Source organism: Pyrgilauda ruficollis, unplaced genomic scaffold, assembly GCF_017590135.1.
Source record: "Pyrgilauda ruficollis isolate IOZ18807 unplaced genomic scaffold, ASM1759013v1 scaffold50, whole genome shotgun sequence".
Taxonomy (NCBI): Eukaryota; Metazoa; Chordata; class Aves; order Passeriformes; family Passeridae; genus Pyrgilauda; species Pyrgilauda ruficollis.
Window position 1 is genome coordinate 9,118,330 of NW_024526600.1, and position 19,331 is coordinate 9,137,660.

At 40.4% G+C, this 19,331-nt stretch overlaps 1 protein-coding gene across 2 annotated transcripts in view; it reads right to left on the reverse strand.

Annotated features, from left to right (window-relative positions):
• The window catches only part of EPHA3 (EPH receptor A3), a 182,673-nt gene extending 176,376 nt beyond the window's left edge, over positions 1-6,297 (reverse strand). For both annotated transcript variants that reach the window (XM_041480246.1, XM_041480245.1), the window contains exon 1: positions 6,245-6,297. The gene's annotated coding sequence lies outside the window, so the exon portion shown is untranslated. The remainder of the gene's footprint in view (positions 1-6,244) is intronic.
• Positions 6,298-19,331: the final 13,034 nt, after the last annotated feature.

A 19,331-nucleotide genomic window follows, 5' to 3' on the forward strand; every position in this document is an offset into this window, starting at 1 on the left:
TTCCTGAAACAGGGGGCCCCGGGTATTAAAACAAAAAAAAAAAAAAAAAAAAAAAAAAAAAGAAAAGAAAAAGGAGAGTGGTGCTTACAATGTGTCTGATTTAATAACATCTCTGCAAATTTAAGGCTTTACGTGCTGGTTCCTCGTCACTCTGGCAGACTGGAACTTTTCTGTCACCGTCCCAAGGTTTCTTTCAGGCAGGATTATCTTTATTTCTACATCTTTATTTCTCTCATTCATTCACTGCAGAAATTTGAAAGGAACTTTCAGTTTAAGGGAGTGGATTTTAATCTTGCATCTGTTTCACGCTGCAAAGTGAGAACTTGCGCTCGGATTGAGCAAGCGCCTAGGAAACTTAAAAACACAAGATTTCTGCTGGGGAATACAATCCTGAGCCCACAAATTGCTAGCACACCCTGTTTCCAAACTTACACTCCTGGGAGATCATATCTAATATTCTGAATTAAACTATTTTTGTTTACAACTTTTAGTTCTTGTTTAGAACAAGTTTAGATATGCTTTTCTTTTAAAAAAAAAGTATTGTTCTAAAGTGTTTACAGAAATAAGAGTTACCCCACTGTGGTGAATTTTTAGGAAATACAATCATTTTACAGTAGCCACATGATTTTGTAAACTAACAAGTCTTCTATTTCACTCTATCATTTCTTATGACAAGTCTTTTCCTCCTCGCAAATACATTTTCAGCAATGCTTCAACAAATCTAACAATGTAAAAAAAGAAAAGAAATGTTCCATTTCAGAAAAAGCACTCTTTGAATGCTGGAATCATGCTTTAGAAAGGCAGGGGGGTTAGGGAAAGCCCTCTGCCCCACCTCTGGAGATTTATCTAACAACTCTGGAAATATCCAGTTTTGCACCTTAGGGTATCAAAATCACCTTCTGGGTTTCAAAACCAGCTCCACCGAGCAGAGCTTTGAACTTCACCATAAGTAAAGGCACGATTACTGCAGCAGTTACTTATTTATTTTTATTTTCTTTCCCGGAAAAATCAAAGAGCAGCTACAAAGCTACGCGAGTTACAGGTATCTTATGGCACTAACTCAGGCTCTGTATAAAACTCCACAAACAGGACTGTGGTATTTGGTAACAGCTCTGCAGTGACCCTCACTGGTGATAAAATCCAGAGCTCTGAAAACGAGAAAATGAACACCTGCATCTGTATTTCTAAACTTTCATCAAGTGGGGATTACAAGAACAAGAGCAATTATAGACATTTTCCTAGAGGAAAACTCCCAAGTTCTCCAACAGAATCAAAAAGTAAGTATACTAATAGCAATTTACCTTACTCCAGCACAGAATAATTAAAAAAAAAATAAATTAAAACTAATTTGTACATCCTCCCAGCTGGGAATGAAAAATTTAAGTTCAGTCAGAACACACTCCTGATTTGCAAAGCTTTTGTGTAAACAACTGTTAAACTTGGTGTGCCTTTTATCTGCTTCATGCTTGCCCATCTGGTGGTGCCTTTTTGCTGAAGCTGAGGGTACAGAAGAGTTCTGACCCATTTCTCTGCCCTGAGTGCTTTGCTGGGCAGCAAGTATGCTGTGTCCAAATTAACTGCAATAAGAATTAATTGCTGTGTCCAATTTGCACATCTCTTTGTTTCAAACACCTGCTTTAAGTTTACTATAGCAAATGGAGAGATTTTTTTTCATTTTAATACACTATGCTGAAATAGAAGTAAGTCAAGAAAAATGCCCAGTGACAAACAGTAGAGAAAATAAGTTATTCCACAAGCTACAGTCTACTATCACAAATGATGTCAGAAAATGATGCATTTACCCAACTTCTCCTAGCTTTAAAACCATCACACCGTGGTGTGAATTTTAAAACATGTTTATTATTTGTCTAATCATACAGCTCAGGATTAAGCACAGAAGCTTTGAATACGACACAGCTGTATGAAAAACAGTCCTCTAACCACCCCCCATGACTCTGAGCTTTCTTAAACTCAATTTTAAAAGGTATCACATTCAGATTTCTAAACCTGCTTTTAACTTCTTCTGCAGATCCACACTCAATTGCAAGCCAGGGGCAGCAGCAGGAACAGCGTCACGAGAAATGAAGACTTGCCCTGACCTAATGCTACATGACATAGAGCAAAGTAAGATTTGGAAAAAGCATTTCCCCCTTCTGATTCTATTGAGAAGTTCCCAGTATTGTCAGCCTTTCCCAAAATCACATGCAAGACTTAGACAAGGATTTTGTTCCATGTGCAAGCGGCGCATTTTTCAAAACCACACCAAGAGCTGTCACTACTAGAAAGGCACAGTAAATTGTCTTTAGCAATTTTAAGTGCTGGCAGAGACCAGCTCAGATAAAAATGGTGCATTTAATTGTGTGGTTCTGCAAAGTTCTGAGATGGTAATCAATGCTCAAAAGATGAAACTGCAGCTCCAAAACCAGACTGAAAAGAGAGGCTGATTGGAACCTTCTTACTGTAAACCCAAAACAGGCACTGTTTGAAGCCAAGCACTGTAAGCAGATTTCTTGTATTGATCTTTTGGTAGCTGTGCTCACAAGAAATTAATTTTATGCTAGATTGAGAGGTTACAAGAAGTTTCCTGTCTGCACAGTCAAAATATTATTGAAGCAATTCAGGTTGTCAGTAAAAGCTTAAACAAATTTGCTGATAATCCTGTTAATGACCTAGGTCAAGTGTTAACTGTTGTGGGTTATAAAACAGTGAAATTAAGGTGGCTGGTACCCTCAGGCAGGCAATATAGTTACAGAAGAGACTGAGGAGAAATTATTAAATTAAAGAACGACCGGGCTCACTCGATTTCTTGATACCACAGGAGTTATTCAGAAAGAGAATTGCATCCTTCTAAGAAAAAAAGAAACTCAGCCCTCAGCAAGCAGAGAATACCCAGCAGAGTGGAACAGGAGAACCTGTGGTTTCTGTGCACCTACGGGGCTCAGCCTTCAAACTCCAAACTGGAAAAGTTGGATGTTAAATCTTCCTGACATTGTCCTGCCCCGCAGAAAAGAGCACACACCTTTTCCCAGCAAACACACACAAACCTGAGCTTCAGACATCCTTCTGGAGCTCCTGTGATTGAGTAGGGAAAATTTCTCATGAGCACGGCAGAGAGTTTGAAAACAAACTCGGGGGAAAGTTTCACTTTTTATCCAGAAAATCTACATAAAATTTTTCTGGGCTGAAGCAAATTAAGAAAATCTCAAGCTCTCCAAGAAAAAAGACAAAAAATTGAGCACCACAAAGTGTAGTAAGACAGCAGTTTGTCTTCAGCCCCTCTTTCATCCTTTTCTCCCTTCATCCCATTCACTTCCCCTACAGTATTACCACCAACAGTCATCAGTTTTAATATTAATTACAAATGTTAAGTGAAGTTTGATTTAAAAAAATAAAATTATTTAAAGTCAAATAAATTCGGGAGCTATTTCTCTGCCCACACTCTTGTTGCAGTAGACACGTAACATTTACATCCCCGAGAAGTTAGACTAAGCTGCACAAACACACCAAAAATTAGTTCCATCCGCTGTTAAAACAATTTATGGGGAGAATTTCAAAAGTAGTTTTAATATAAAATGTAAGGAAAAAGGTAGACATTTTTATCTACATGCCTACATCAACAAATGCTGTCCAAAATATATATTTTTTTATTCTGAGCGGTGGAAAAAGGAAACTTTTCTAAATACTCCAGAGAAATACAGAAACATCTATCTCTAGTTTGGGGAGGAAATTTATGCGAACAACACCAGAAATGCAAATGAAGTGGTCCGAAAAAGATGATTTAATAGAGAAAAACATCATCTTCTGACATGATTTAAAGCTGCACCCTAACACTTGTTCATCAAATTAGTGGGTCAGCAAATTATAAGAATTAAGATTTCTAAACTCACACGATCAACCCATACAGTGCAAATAAATAAAAGGATTACCGAGCTTTCCTAAATGGGGATTAAAAAAAAAAAAAAAACAAACAAAAAAAAACCTAAAAAGCCCTTAAAAGTTGACAACATCATCTTCTGACATGATTTAAAGCTGCACCCTAACACTTGTTCATCAAATTAGTGGGTCAGCAAATTATAAGAATTAAGATTTCTAAACTCACACGATCAACCCATACAGTGCAAATAAATAAAAGGATTACCGAGCTTTCCTAAATGGGGATTAAAAAAAAAAAATAAAAAAATAAAAAAAACTAAAAAGCCCTTAAAAGTTGATCTCTTTTTTTAAAAGAAAACTGACAGTATTCCTATTTTTTTAAAGCATAGCAAAACATATACTTAAAAAAAAAAAAAGCCACTTAAAAGCAGGTTACTCTCCTGTTACTGCATTTTTATTGCTGTTTTCACTACCAATTTTGCAAATATTGCTCATCTTGTAGGAGCCCTTGAAGCTCAGAGGAGAGAAGGGAGGCAGCATTTGCTGAAAGCTGACTTGGACAAGTGTACTTAACATGCATTCCGTATGATACCCATATTTTCCCTCCTTTCTCAATTCCCAGCGCCAGTGACTCGAAACAAAGACACAAAAAGTGGGGTTTTTTTTGTTTGTTTTTTTTTTTTGCAAACTGGAACGCTCCAATATCTTTCTGGCACAGTCACTCTCAGTGTGCAGAATGTGTCTCCACTGCCATGGAGGCAGAGCTGCTCCACTGACTGACAGAACCACAACCCTTCCCTGAGAGGAATGGTTATAAGACAACAGTAACCCCTACCCACACTCTCCCTTTCACTCCTGAAAATGATTTTTGAGAGATGACAACATTTACAAAATAGCTTCTAACTGGAGGTTTAAAAGTGACTGTTGAAAGCGCGCTCATTTAAAAAAAAAATCCATAAAGCACTGCGTACAAAACAAATTTGCATAAAACATACAAACAGATGACATACTGCTCCTCTTGTATAATGGCACTGTAATTATTTCCTAGCAATGAAACCAACCGCTTAAAGATTACCCAGGACTTGTGAAGTTTGCATCTTGCCTTGGTTATTTTTTACCATATTTCTTTTTCCTTCCAGAAATCATGCAAAGTTGTTATCTCACTGCCTTATCCCACAAACACCCAGAATATCAGTAAATACATCAGCATTATTTGTAAGGGAGAAATAAATAGTTGCTCTGACGGGTTTCAGAGCTTCTCTACACAGCCATCCAACTCAAGCAGGTGCGAGTTTTACACGGTTGTTGGGTGCTAGGAGTTCTTCACAACCTTTGCCCTCGAGATTTTATCCCAAAAGATGATTACACTGGGCATCCTGGTCATGCCGAGTGCCTTCACTGCAAGCAAGCAGAAGCTCCATTTCTTTTCTTTTTTTTTTTTTTTTTTTTTTTTTTTTAATAGGGAAAGGACAGGGGTCTTTTAGGGGTTTTTTTTTTTCATAGTGTCTGGTTGTCACTGTTTTTTTTTTTTTTTTTTTTTTTTTTTTTTTTTTTTTTAATTGGGAAAGGACAGGGGTCTTTTAGGCGGTTTTTTTTCATAGTGTCTGGTTGTCGCTGTTTATTTTTTTCCCCGAAACCTAGCATGGGTTTTCAGCAAATTTCATCTTAGAAATTAACACAGCAAAAGAAAACAAACCGCTCACTCTTTTTTCCCCCCCCAGGAAATTATTTTTTTACACAAACACAGACAAACTTTGATACACATTGACACACAACCGACACAAACAACACGATCTGACAGAAACCCGCTAGGGAACCAGGAGGAGGTTTTACAGGGACAACAAGCTTCTTTTGGGGATTAATTAAAAGTTTTGAAAGGCAGGACCAGAGCAGACGAGAAGGGGCTCGGAGTTATCAGCGGGCTGAGAGCGATGGAGGCATCGGCGGCTGGGGCGGCTCGTCCCGGGCACCTGCCGGGGCTGGGGCTGCGGCTCCGCGGCCACTGCCCCATCCGCGCCCCGGGGCTGCGGCTGCCCGCGCATCCATCCATCCGTCCGTCCGTCCGTCCATCCATCCATCCATCCATCCATCCGTCCGTCCATCCATCCATCCATCCCTCCATCCATCCATCCATCCATCCATCCATCCATCCATCCCTCCATCCCGCGCACGGCCGCGCGCTCCCGGGGCGAGGAGCCGCCGCCGCACGGGACCGCCTTAACGGGGAGCAGCGGGGCGGGGGAGGAATAACAGGGGGGGGGGGGAATAAAAAAAAAAAAATAAAAAGGAAGAAAAATAAACAGAGAAAGCGGGGAATAGCGGAAAGGAAAAACGAGGAATAAACGGGCCACCCGGCCGTGCCGCGGCTCACCTTCGTTGCCGGGGCGGGCGCTCAGACGGCCGGCAGCGCCGAGCGCGGCGCGGAGCAGCCGGGCGGCGGAGCCTGCCCACAGAGCGCGGAGATGCTCCGCTAGCCCCCGGAGATAACCCCAAGCGTGCCCCCAGCCCCCGGAGATAACCCCGAGGCCGCCCCCAGCCCGCGGAGATGCCCTGGAGTCCGCCGCAAGTCTCGGGAGATAACCCCGAGCCTGCCCCCAGCCCCGGGAGGTGCCCCCGAGCCCGGCCCAGCCCCGGGAGATACCCCGCCACACGGAGCGCGGGCTCGGCAGAGCGGCTGGGCGAGTCACGGAACTCGGGAGCCTCGGGTGGGTGTCGCAGCCAGCTCTACGAGCCGGTCGTGTCCAATTAGCGGGCTCTCCCGGGAGGAATGCAGCGGCAAAGCAGCGGTAAAACCCCGGGAGTTTCAGGCTGCTTGGCGGAGAGGCGAGCGCCAGTTGCATCGTTCGGCGCTTGGCTGCCCGCGGTGACAGCCTGCACCACTCGGGGCCACAACTCCGGCCCCAAGAGCAGGCTGGCTTTGCCGTCACTAAAATCACTAGCAGGGGGCTCCGCCCGAGGGCTGCTCTCTGTAGGAGTGTGTGGCTCTACTCTAGAAGTTGCCGTGTAAAATGAGTGTTTTTTCTTCATGCTCGCACCTTTCCTCCAGCCCTTGCAGCCCGTCAGAGGCCCCAGAGTACCTGTCAGAGCACAGAGCAGAGAAACAGAGCTGCTATTCCGCGGCTCTCAGGGGGAATCACTGCAGAGCAGCGCTTCCCAAGCTTCCCCTTCTGCAGATCGGTTTTTTTCTCAGAATATGGACAACTTCCTTCCCAAGTGACTCGTCTCAGGTCTCCAGAGTCGCCCAGCACGGTTCTGTGGAAAATGGGGAAATATCTGAATAATACTGAGGTCAAATAAATATTTTAGTCCAAACCAAAGCTATGCATCCTCGTAGTACAGAGGCCAGCTCTGAATGCATGTGCTGTCTGCAACAGGATGGGAGGAGAGGAGCCTCTTGCAACAGATGTGGAACTACATCTCAGAATTAACATCAAAAACCTTTGATAGCAGAGAAGCCAATACCCAGTGTTTCTCAAACCAGTGTGGTAAACATCTGAACAGCCTCCTTCTTCATTGCCCTGTGTGTCCTGGTGTCCTCAGGGTCACCAGGGCCAGCAGGACAGCTGGGAATTGCTGCCTGCAGCACCTGAGCTCCAGGTTCACCAAACAACACAGAATCACCAGCTTGCTTCAGCAGCGATGCAGCTTCCCTGCAGCAGAAGAGGAGGTGCTGGACTGGTTGCAAGGCAGGACCCGTGCCAAGGTCTCTCCTGCACGGTATTGGCACCCCGCAAACATCTGGTTTAACTCTGTGCTGCACTGAAGGGGTTGGAAATGCGTGGAAACCGAAGCAAAGCGGGGACCAGGCTGTGAGAAGTCATCTCAGACAGGTTCCTGGTTCAGGAGAGCACAGGGGAGGACGTGAGCACTGCAAATTAACATGATATTAACCTCCTTTCCTGTTTCCAGGCTTGATTATTCAATCAACCAAATTAAAGAATCATCACATTTAATACCATTTGTTTCATGTCTCCAACCCTTCCTTTCACTCATATTTACCATCTACCCCATTTCCTCTGTGGTCAAACTTCCAAAAGATGGAAAAAATGCCCAGAGCTCTTGAGCAGGAAACCTGCAAGGGCAGAAGGAGGAGCAGGGTGGTCTGGTCATGCAGTTCACCGTGTATGGTCCAGAGAAAAACATCTCCTGTCCTCCTTTATCCTTCCCAAGTCTCATTTCACCACATCTTCCCAATCCTTGGACAAAGATGCTTTTCCGCAGCAAAAAGGCCAGAAGTTGACATTCCTCAAAAGATAACTTTCCCTAATATTAAAAACTATTTTGCTTTAGTTTGAAGGGGTTTTTTGCCAGCATTTTCCTTAGCTTTTTTAGAATACACAGCTGTTTTCATTGAGTTCTGTCATACAACAGAGATACATCCTTAAAACCCTACGAAGTTCTCAGGACCACTAGGTCTCATCTCTCTGAAGCTGCATCTTTCTTTCACAATTTCAGGTAATTTTCTTTTTTTTAAGGCGTGAGAAAAAGTTGAATGAAAAGGGGTAAAGAAAGCACAAATCTGGGGGGTAGGGAGTGGGGAAAAATGAAGATGACAATCAACCCAAAACCCAACAAACTTCTGTTTTCAGTTGGTGGAAAAAAAATATTTCCAAAGAAGGGAGTTTTTGAGGCTACTCATAGCAATCACTTTCCAAATTTGTAAATATATCAGCATCACTGAACTCATTTCATATAGGAAGAAAAGTATAATTATCAACACAATCCATATAATATAAATTTTAGTATCAAATATTCCAGCAAGAAAACCTCCCAAGTGAAAAAATGAATAGCAGAAATACTTGGAAAAATTTAAAACAAAGAATGAGTTTTTAAAAAACTTCACTAAAAAACCCCCACAAACCTGGGAAAATTCTCAGCAGGAAAGAAAGATTAAATTCATTACAAATTTCTCACTAGGCTTTTTTCTCTGTGACGCACGTTCTGTTAGTTTTGTGCAAATTGCATGTTTACTCTATTAAGAGTAATTTTCTGTGAGCTTAAAGGGCACCTTTGAAGAAAGAAAATAGCCTCTAGTGGCATTTCTACATAACCAGAGTGCACATGGTAATATCTTTGCCCTAGCATCCATAAAATCCTTCTGGAGAAACACATAACTATGATTTATGATTTTCTGCCGAGCCTGGGCTTTAATTTCTTTAATATATTGGAGATCAAAATCCTTACTAAACACAAATTTTATCTCTTACATTTTTCTTTTGTAAACAGGGAGGTGACACATTCTGTGATTGTATAATGGAAAAAAGAAATCATAACACATGGGCAGAATGCTCCGGATCCCACGTTTGCATACTAAATAGGAAAACAACTTTCTGCCTAATGAAAAAATGCTACAGATTATTAGGAATAGCCACAGAAGTAATCAATCAATTTATCCAATGGACTGAGCCTGCTTCCAAGAAGCTTTTTAATGTTTATGGCTCTTGAGTGGCATCGTTTAATTAATGGAATGACACGAAACTTCTAATCTTAGAGATTTAAAGTATTTTCCTTAAAAACAAACAAAAAGAATTAATGACAGGTTCACTACTCATAAAGAAAGGTGGCTGGACAATCCCCCATTTATTCAGGGAGGAGGCAGAACAATGGTCCCCAAGTGATGCCTCGCCTGTGCCTCCCTGGGATTGTTGGGAGGCGTGAGAACATTTCCCCCTCAATTTCTGGGATTTATTTATACAGGTTCTTGTTTGTCATGTGGCTACACCTCCCTTCACACAGGCATGCAGTGACAGAACTTTTCCACATAAATCATAACAGGGACAGCTTTTCCCAGTAATCAGTTAGGCTTCCAAATAACCACCTCAGTATATATATAAATATATGTATATATAATATGTGTGTGTGTAATATATATATATATATGTATTTATGTACGTATATGCATCTGTTTTAACATTAATTATTTAGTGTTCAGGTAAAAAATATTATAGATGGAAGCATTGCTGCTTGGGTTCATCCTAAATCTGACATGAGCCACTCTTGGAGATGGTGACCAAGGAGGAAAAACCCTCCCACGAGCCACCAAGTAGATTTCCTTGGTTTAAATATTCTTTGGGAGAGGTTTTACAGCATAACTCAAAGGTCTCCTAATGCACTGTGTCGCCCTGAAAATGCAAGCAGATGAGGAAATGCAGGATGTGGAAGAGTAAAAGGCAGGATGCAATAAAAACAAATGATAATGAAGTGTGAAAAGTTACTTTAAATAAGTCATGTAAAGCTAAGCTATAGCCCTTTCCAATCAATACTTACATAATAATTATGTGAAAATCCAGACAAATGGATTAACTAGGCAGCATAAAAAAACTCAGCTTTGAGCAGCAACAAAGCTGAACTTGTAATTATGAAACAACTGCACACCAATCCCGTAATGAAAAAAAGCATGGAGATGGAAAAGGGTAGAAAAGCAAAATGCAAATGCATTTGAGCTGCAAGTTTTCCCCATAAAGTCTGAATCGTTTGTTAAATATGCAATAAAAAGGTGACAGTCCAAGCACTTAGACTGAATTTACCTTTCTGTAAACAAAAATCTATAGAAGCCATAAAAGAAAAGCTTCACCAGCGTTAATGCCAGTTTTTAGAGAAAAGCAACATTTATGTGCAGGAGTGAGTATTGCTACCATGAAAGAGCTTGCCAAATTTTAGCTTTAGGATGGGGCATTTACAGTAGAAACCCATGAATCCTGTAAAACCAGACTGTATTATGGAGACACTGGCAGACCTCCAATAAGGTGCATAATGATAAGTTTGATCAGTTTGGTTTTCTTCTTGCAGGTCACAAAGAATGTTCAGAAATTTTTTGTGAGATCAAAAAAAAAAGACAATCAAGAAATGAAATTATTTATTCTCATGTATTTCAACTCACTGGCTTTTTTTTTTTTTTTTTCTCCAGAAGAAAGTGCAATGCAGGGTTGGACAAAAAATAGGCAGACACATTTTAAAATAAATATGACAGTACTTCTAATACCAGGGATCAACATCCAGTCTGGGGAATGCACTTGGAGAGCACATGGGCAAAATTCTGTAATCTCTCTGAGCTGGATTGGAAGAATTCCCTTGTCTTTGCAGAGCAAGGCTTGCACACTGACAGCAAAATGGGTGTCTGTTTTTGCCAGCTAAAAAACAGAGAGAAACACTCATGGCCAACTGCAATTTTAAACAGCAGAATGCAAACACTCTGAAGAGTCTGTGTTCACAACATGTGAGAACTCCTTAACAGGTTCATTTCCACAGGGAACTTTTTTGCATTTAACTGTTTATTTTATTTTGGTTTTTTTCCCCCTCAGTAAAGAATACCTGAGATTCTGCAAATGATTGAGGCACTTCTGTATTTTCAGGTAATTTGCTGTTTTTTTTCTCAAATCACCTCACCTCCTCCCTGGTAGTCAAAGTTTTCTCTTCTTTCTCCTCTTCTGTCCTATGGAACTGGTGCCACGACTTCTGTCCACATCCAAGGAAGCATCAGGGGATAGAATAAGATGGGGAAAAGACCATAAAATGGAATTATCTTAGAACCCTTAATTTCACATCAGCATCAAAACATGAAATAATTTCATACTAATAATATACACATTACATTCAATTATTGCTCATTATGGCAAGGTGGGTATTTGATTGCACACTGTACATATGGTTACTAATTCCCAACTAAATGCTACCACCCAAGAGGAAAATCAGATTTCAGAAAGTTCCAAAGACTTGTTCCCAATTCTGGTGCCTACATGGAGACAAAGATTTCCTGTTTGCTTCAAAAGCTGCTTCCTCCAGGACTTTGGGGACAGCTTGGGAACTGAGGACAGCATCATATGCAATAATTAGCTATAATTAGCTATATAATAGCTATACAATTAGCTATTAGCTATATAATAATTAGCTATTAGCTATATGGGCTCAGAACTTGTCAGGGAACACAGGTGCTTCAGAAGTTCCTCACGTGCCCAGCTTGTACCAACATTTCTCAGCCTCCAACCACAATACAGCAAAAATACACCAGAAAAGCCAAAGTGGCCCCTAATTAGAGCCCCCCCAAAGCATCCTTTTCCCCCAGCTGCAGCCAGCTGGGTGCAGAACACGTTCTCAGCAGTCACACCTGTGCTGCTGGATGAGCTCAGCTTCTGTGAAACGTCCCCATCCTCCTGACCCATCACCCCGGCTCACCCTGTGCGTGCTGAGAAGCTCTCAAGTCTTCCAGTGTTTTCTTCTTGATTGTAATGAGTTAATTACTTTGCCAGAAAGCACGAGGTAGCTTTTTTATTAATCTCCTCAGCCACTTGGGCAATGAAGAATTGCAGTTTCTGCAGAAGGCTAACTAACATTATCTAAATATTATTCTTTCTAATTATTAGACAACACATGCAATAAATAATTATAGCTCATTAGTATTCTCCCAACCCAATTGACCATAGCAGGACAGTCTGTCAACCTGGGGTCAAACAGCCTTTATCCATTAAATGAGATATTTTGTGACATTTTAGACTTTCCTTCCTAGTCCTGCAGCCAGCTGCAGCTCTGTAGTGAAGGATGGAGCTCCTTAACTTTTCTAACTCGCCAAAGAGGGTTGGAAATGCAAACATTTCTTATTCTGAGCTGGACATGTGCTCTCTATGTCAGTAGAATGTATTGCAAAGATGTCTTGTCCTCCTGCTGAGCATGAAAAAAAGCTTTTCCCACCCCAGTATCAGATTTGGTTTATCTGAACTAAATTTTCAATCTTTAAGACATCACCAGGGTTATTTTTCATGAGACAGACAGTTCACGACTGAAATGTTGGCTTCAACATTTGCTTGAGGAAATTCCCTCATTTCTTTGAGCTATCATCAAAACCTGGAAGAATGTGTGAGTTACTTTTTTTATACCAGAAATGAAGAAAGCCTCTGTCGTTTGTGTTACCAAACTAAAGTTGCTGGAAAAGGTTTACCAGCATTGAAATGAGTCATCTCTCTAGAGATTTTAATGAGAGAAATTAGTCAGTGAGTACTCAGTAATTTCCTTGGGATGCATCAGCTTTGGAATTGGGAAGTAGCAGAAGGATTAAAAGAAAGAAGTAACAACTAATTTGTACAGTATGGAGGGGAAATTTATTACACAGAGTTTCAGAATTTTCCTAAATGAATGCAAGGTTCTAGCTCAAAAAGCAGCTGTAGAAAATGCACAGAAAAAAAAAAGAACCATAATAAAATAAAACCAAAGAAGCCCCCAAACTATTGAAAAAGCTGGAGACAATTAGCAGAAAATAGTCCCCATTCAGTTCCTAAAATGAACTTACACTACTGGCAATGCCAAGCTGCAAAACTAAAAATCCAAAACCCACTGGAATCAAAGTGCATTTCTTGAGAAAAGAGAACACTCATCAAAAGTGACATAAAATTAGGCCTTTACATGAAATGAAAAAAAGGAGATACTTTGCAGTGGATCTGTGAAAGAAACTCAGGGACTTGTCAGAAGTGTGGAGGGGAAGGTTTTGCTGAAAGCCAAGCTGTGCAAACCCAGTGTGCTCTGCTGGGTTTATGGATGTGCTCCCTTTAGTGGGACTTTGTTTTAAATAATACTTTGCTTTCAGATGGCAGCCGAGTGTATTATTACTGTTGCCCAGGAGAGAACAAAACCTGCAGCATTTCCAGAAGAACCCCTGAGATATAAATCACAGGAAGTGCAAGGAGGAACAGAACCTCCATCTCTGCTTAAGGATGGAGAACCTTGCAAACACCTCCAACAAAGTGCAAAATCCTGAGCTCTGTGACCCAGAGAAGGCAGAAAAAAGGGTCAGATATTTTATATTATGGGTCCTGATTGTTGGGTTGGTTGGGAGTGTTGTTTGTTTGTTTGCTTGTTTGGGTGGGTTTTTTAAATTTTTGTTTCTGGGGTTTTTTTAGGTTTTTAATTTATTTTTAAAATTAAAATCCAAGTTATCACCTACTTCTAAAGAATTTGCTTTTATATCAATTTCAGACATATACATGCTGGGACTCCTGCCCTTTAGTTTTCCTTAAGAATACTTCAAAAGGTTCTTGTGAGCTCTAGAATAATAAAGACAGCATTTTCTGTTATTTTATACAGTCTCAAATGTTTTGTCTGGAATTAAATAACCAAGCCATGCTGATTTTGGAAAGTTTTTTGTTGTTGTTGTTGTTTTTTGGGGTTTTTTTATTAAGCAATCTGTGCTGGGTTTGTCAGATAAGCAAATATATTTATATGCCTTCCACATATGTTGTCTGATTTCATGTTAGCCTTTTTGCAAAGGAGGTAAATAGATTTCTTGGAGACTTTAGGAGTTTAAGCTTGTGACCTCCCAGCTTTTACAAGAGAAAACAAAAAATTGCTCACTAAAATGTTAGGCAGGGCACTCCATTTTTAAAGGATGTTATTATTTGAGTTGGAGTTGTAATGGAGCTAAGCCACACCTACTTAGAGAACAGGGCCAAGCATTGCTCTTGCTTACAGCAGTTTAAATCCTTGGAGGCCTTTATTACTAAGAAAATTGAGTAAGATTTCAGTAAAATCAATTTTTAAAAGCACCAGGAGCTTGCTGTTGACCTCAGCTACAGCAATCTGCGCGGCTTTGCTAAAACCTTCTCTCTCTCCCTTAAATCTGACTGACGCCACTGATGAATTGTGCTGTAAAATTTACTGTTTCAATCCCTTTAAGGCACAGAAGCTGCTGCTGCTTGTGTTTCTGGAGTACCCTGTGAGATGGAAAGGAGAAGTTTTCCCAAACTGACTGCAGGAATAGAGAATTCTCTTCTCTCTGGTGCCACTTCTCAGCTCCTTTAGCACTTAGATTAACCAAAGCAGCCTCAGAGATGGAGGGGACAGCAGCCTGAAATGTGGCACTGGAGCAAAGTGCCCTCCCAAAGTCCTGCACAGAGCTGGCAAGCCTGTACCTGCTATTCCCCTTGTTTCATATGCAGTGATCTGGTGCTTTGGAGTTTTATTTCACAGCTTTTATTTATCATCATTATTATTCCTGTAAAATAGGATCTTTGACAATGCTTGTAGCACCTGGAATACCGCAGGAATTCAAGCAAGAGCTATTTTTTTCATGCCTTCTGACTTTCCTACTTCTGTGCACATTCAGAAGCTTTCAGACTTTTTACCTGACACAGCCTGAAATAAATCTGGGATTCCTGGCTTGGTAATGAGGTAATATTATTTCCATTTTCAGTTTTGGGGTTTTTTTTCAGCTTTTTCCTCCATGAAGGATTGCCCTCGGTGGCACATCAGTCACCTCACACCACCAGACCGAGCAGCAGTACTGAATATGCAATATTTAAATATTATCTTACCCAATGAACACCTATCAATAATGCATATCCAAACTGCCACAGCAGTTTCACTTTTTAACATGTCTCTGTTTGCCATCAAATCACCACGTGCACTTTGATCTTGCACACTTGACACATTTTAACAGACAGAAGGAGCAGAACCATCAGTTCTTGCTGGCACCATCTGGGGTTCTTTTACAGATACTTTCTCCCTGGCTGCCTAAAGCTCAATTCAGCTTTGGTTTTTTTTTGCTTTTTTTCTTTGCTTTTTTCCCCCCCACACACCATCTCACAGGTTTCTTCCCAACATCACCTTCCAAGCCCTTACCTTTGTCACACATTCCAGTGCTGCCGTAAAGCTCAGGAGAGATTTTTCTTTTCCCCCCCTTGCTATTCTCATTCTGCTTGAAGTGCACTGCAATTACAACAGGATATGAACTATCCTGCACTGTTATAGATGTGTTCAATTTTCTCTCTTTTAGTAGAAGTCTTTTCCCATCACTTTGGCCTGACAAACGTGACATTCACACATTGATTGTATATGTCTGCTTTACACAGCATAGCTAATGACTTTCCCTTACCCTGACTTGAATTCCAGATTAGTTTTCCTACTGCTGAGCATCCCATTCTGTCAATAATTGCAGGACAATTATCTCATTTGTCCTTTTTTTTTCTCCAAATGCAGAACAATTTCGTGGATCTTAGAGAATGTGATGCAATAAATGTAAGGTTTTAAACTAATTCTTCATTCTGGAGATCCTCCTCACTGTGTCTATCAGCCTGCAGACACCCCAATGACTTCTGCATATTCTCAGAAGGGAATTCAGTTTGCCTTCTGCATTGCCAAATACTCAGTTTCCTCTGAAAGTTTTTATGTGGTGCTGTGACACAAGTGTTACAAAATTTGAAGCTTAATCTTAAAAGCCAGGAGAGAAAATAAGATTTCTGTCATAAAGCCTCGCCACTGTTTCACCTGATTCCTCCACCACTCGCCTTAATGCAAAAAATACTTTATAAATCATGCTGTTTTCTAGAGGCAGAGGCCAATCATATCACAGAAGATTTTCCTTTTATCTCTGGGGGGTCTCAGACATCATCTCCTTTCAAGGTGTTATTTTGGGCAATGAATCATGGATACCATTTACTACCTTACACAGCTCTTCATTTCAGACTTTCAATCTTGAGTGTAAATATCAAGTCTCACTTGAACTCCCCTGGCCACTTCTGTTTTGATTTTTTAATCCAATGTAGGAAAATAAAGTCTTCAAATTATTTTTTTATTTTTTTGACAGCAAATCAGAACAACTGTAACTAAATAATATGCGAACAGACAATCCAATGTAGGAAAATAAAGTCTTCAAATTTTTTTTTTTTTTTTTGACAGCAAATCAGAGCAACTGTAACTAAATAATATGTAGTTCAAGTCTGTATCAAGAAATATAATATTTAAAGAGTTCCCTAAAGCAACATAGCATGTCAAATTCAAGGTAGGTGATGTAAAATTTGATGCCAGGACTGTGACTTTGGTGTTTCGAACTCAGGAGGCACAATGGTAGTTTTGGCTGCTGGTTTCTGCATTTCAGAAACCTTGTGGGTTTGCTTAATATGTTTTCCAGTACTTCTTTCCAGTCAATTCTTTGTGCATTCAAATCAAAGTATATTAATAATGAGAAAATATAAATCCTCTCCACCCCCTCTCCTGCAGCACTCACAGAATCATTAAGGTTGGAAAGTACCTTTAACATCACCAAGTCCAATTACTAAAAAAAAAATAAACCCAGTGAAAGACTGAGGCAGCTTCAATTTACCAGGCATTTTTTTTAATTTGTGGTTAATAGAAAAATAAGTTTAATGACAACATGACAGATGGTTTTCTTTGTGTAACAGAAAACAGGGGATAAAGAGATTTGACTGAGAGCAATCAGGACTCTTGTCTCTCATCGTGTATTTTGGGAACTGTAGGCTTTTTGGTTTAAGGTAACCATTTAAATATTGAGGACAGAACTCTGAAGCCATTTCGTGGGTCAGGAAGATGAACATGACTCCATCAGATGCAAGGAATTTGTTACAAATCCACTACTGAAGTTAAGAGCACATTGGAAGGAGGAAGGCTTAAAATAGATCTCCCAAGAAATATGAGTGTATTTCATATTTATCTCCAGTGGAGGTTGCAGAGTGACACAAACATCTCTGTGTTGTTTCTGTGTCTCACTCAGTTTTATTGCAGATCAATCACAGAATACTCTCCATGCATAAATATATTCCTGCCAGTGCTTGAAATATAGATTTTTCCATTATAATTTTTCAATTCCTTTTTTTTTGTGCTACCTTTGCATCGTCCTGGTCCTTTTCACTTCGCTCTCAGAATTAAATTGGTGCCTTTAGGAGTTCCTGATTTCACAGGAAGGAATAACTGCCTTTCATAACCTTTTTATTATTTCACCACACCTCCCCATCAACACATCCTTACAGGGACAAACATGAATATAAACAGCACATATAATCTTACCCTTTTTTCCTTTTCTTTTTGGATTTTTTTATTTTTGCATTCTAGCAGTGTCTGGAAATACCAGCCAAGAGCAATGTCCTTTAAAGCTCTATGAGAATACAGTCCTGAGCCATAATGTCCGTGGTATTAACCCAGTAAGATATGCAAGGAATTCAAGAGAAACCAAACCTAATACAGATAGAAAAACAAAAAACCTAAAAAACCTAAAACAAAACCTAAGCCAGATAGAAACTGGAACAGGAAAAATCCCTTCTCTGCCTTTCAGCCCAAAAAATTTACTGGGTCTTTCACCCTGACTGAGAACAACCCTAAGCAGATGAAACACTTGCTCATCTCAGAAGCTCAAGGTAGGAACATTTCAATGGAAACAAAAATGCCAAGATAGACAATATGAAAAGAGAAAATAGTGCTTTGATTATAGCTCAGAAGAAAGGAATGAGGCCCAAAGCTTTGGTAGTTATCTATAGCAGGGTCCCACGAGGTTCTGCAGTTGAGCAGGGAGGACATGGAGGGGATGGCCTTGCTCACTCTGCGGCGTGAAACACCTTTCAGCCAAAGAAGCCAAAGAAATTCTGGTTGGAAATTGTACTATTTCTTGGTAAGATGTCAGTATTCTAAGTGGGACAACGAGGGGAAGAAACCAGCTTGATAAACTTTTACTGCTTACCACGAACTGATGCTTGGTACTGGCAAACAACATTTGCAGCAACTGGCAGAATTGAAAATCTACCTGCAGAAGTAGATTTGCAAGAAATTAATACAGAACTGCTTGTTCCTGTGCTGTTATTCAATCCAATCTAGTGCTTCTTTTACATATCACTGAATGTTTTCTGGAAATCATGAGCTCTCATCCAATATCTTGTTTAAAGCTCACACTGGGGGGACCTGGTTTTCTGCAAAATCACACCAGTTGCAAGCTGAACACCACAAGAGAAGGATCTTTACAATAAACCAAACACTGCAAAGTTAAAACCTTCACCGCATTATACATGGGATTTTTATTTTACTGTAGAATTTGAGCTGTTAGGCACTTGGAAAACATGGCTTAGAAAAAAATTTTAACAGAATTCTTCTGAATAAGAGCTCTCACTGGAAAAAATTAAACTCCAGGAAAAACTCGGTCAGAGAAAAGAGGAAGCAAAAATGAGGGAAGAGTAATGGAATAGCAAAGTGAAACAATGTCAGGGTGGGATTGTTTCTGTCTGTGCTCCTCCATCTTCCTTGTTCACTTCCCAGTGGTTCTCTCCAGCTCTCATTCCTGCATGAGAATCTATAACAGAAATAACCAAATTTTAGCAAATCTGGAGAAAACTAGTGTCATAGAGAAATAGTTTATCCTGCAAGAATTAGCAGATGTACTTTTAATGGTGAAACGTGGGCACTCAGGGAGAATTCCCAGCTACAGCAAAAAGGACTGGAATTTCAGCCACTCACCACAATTGAAAGCCATCAGGAAGCAGCCAGGTAACTCTGAGGAAGCAGCTCTGGTCTGCTGACACCCTTTTTTTGGTGAAGTAGACACCTGTTATCTCTATCTGATTGGCACCAGTGAATATTAATCAACACAGCAAAGGTAATACCCAAAAAATCTGTACTTCATTCCATCCTCTGCCCCTCCAGTCCTACCAGCTGGTGCGCAGATGTGTCTGACCCTGTGCCTCTCTGCAGGGCTC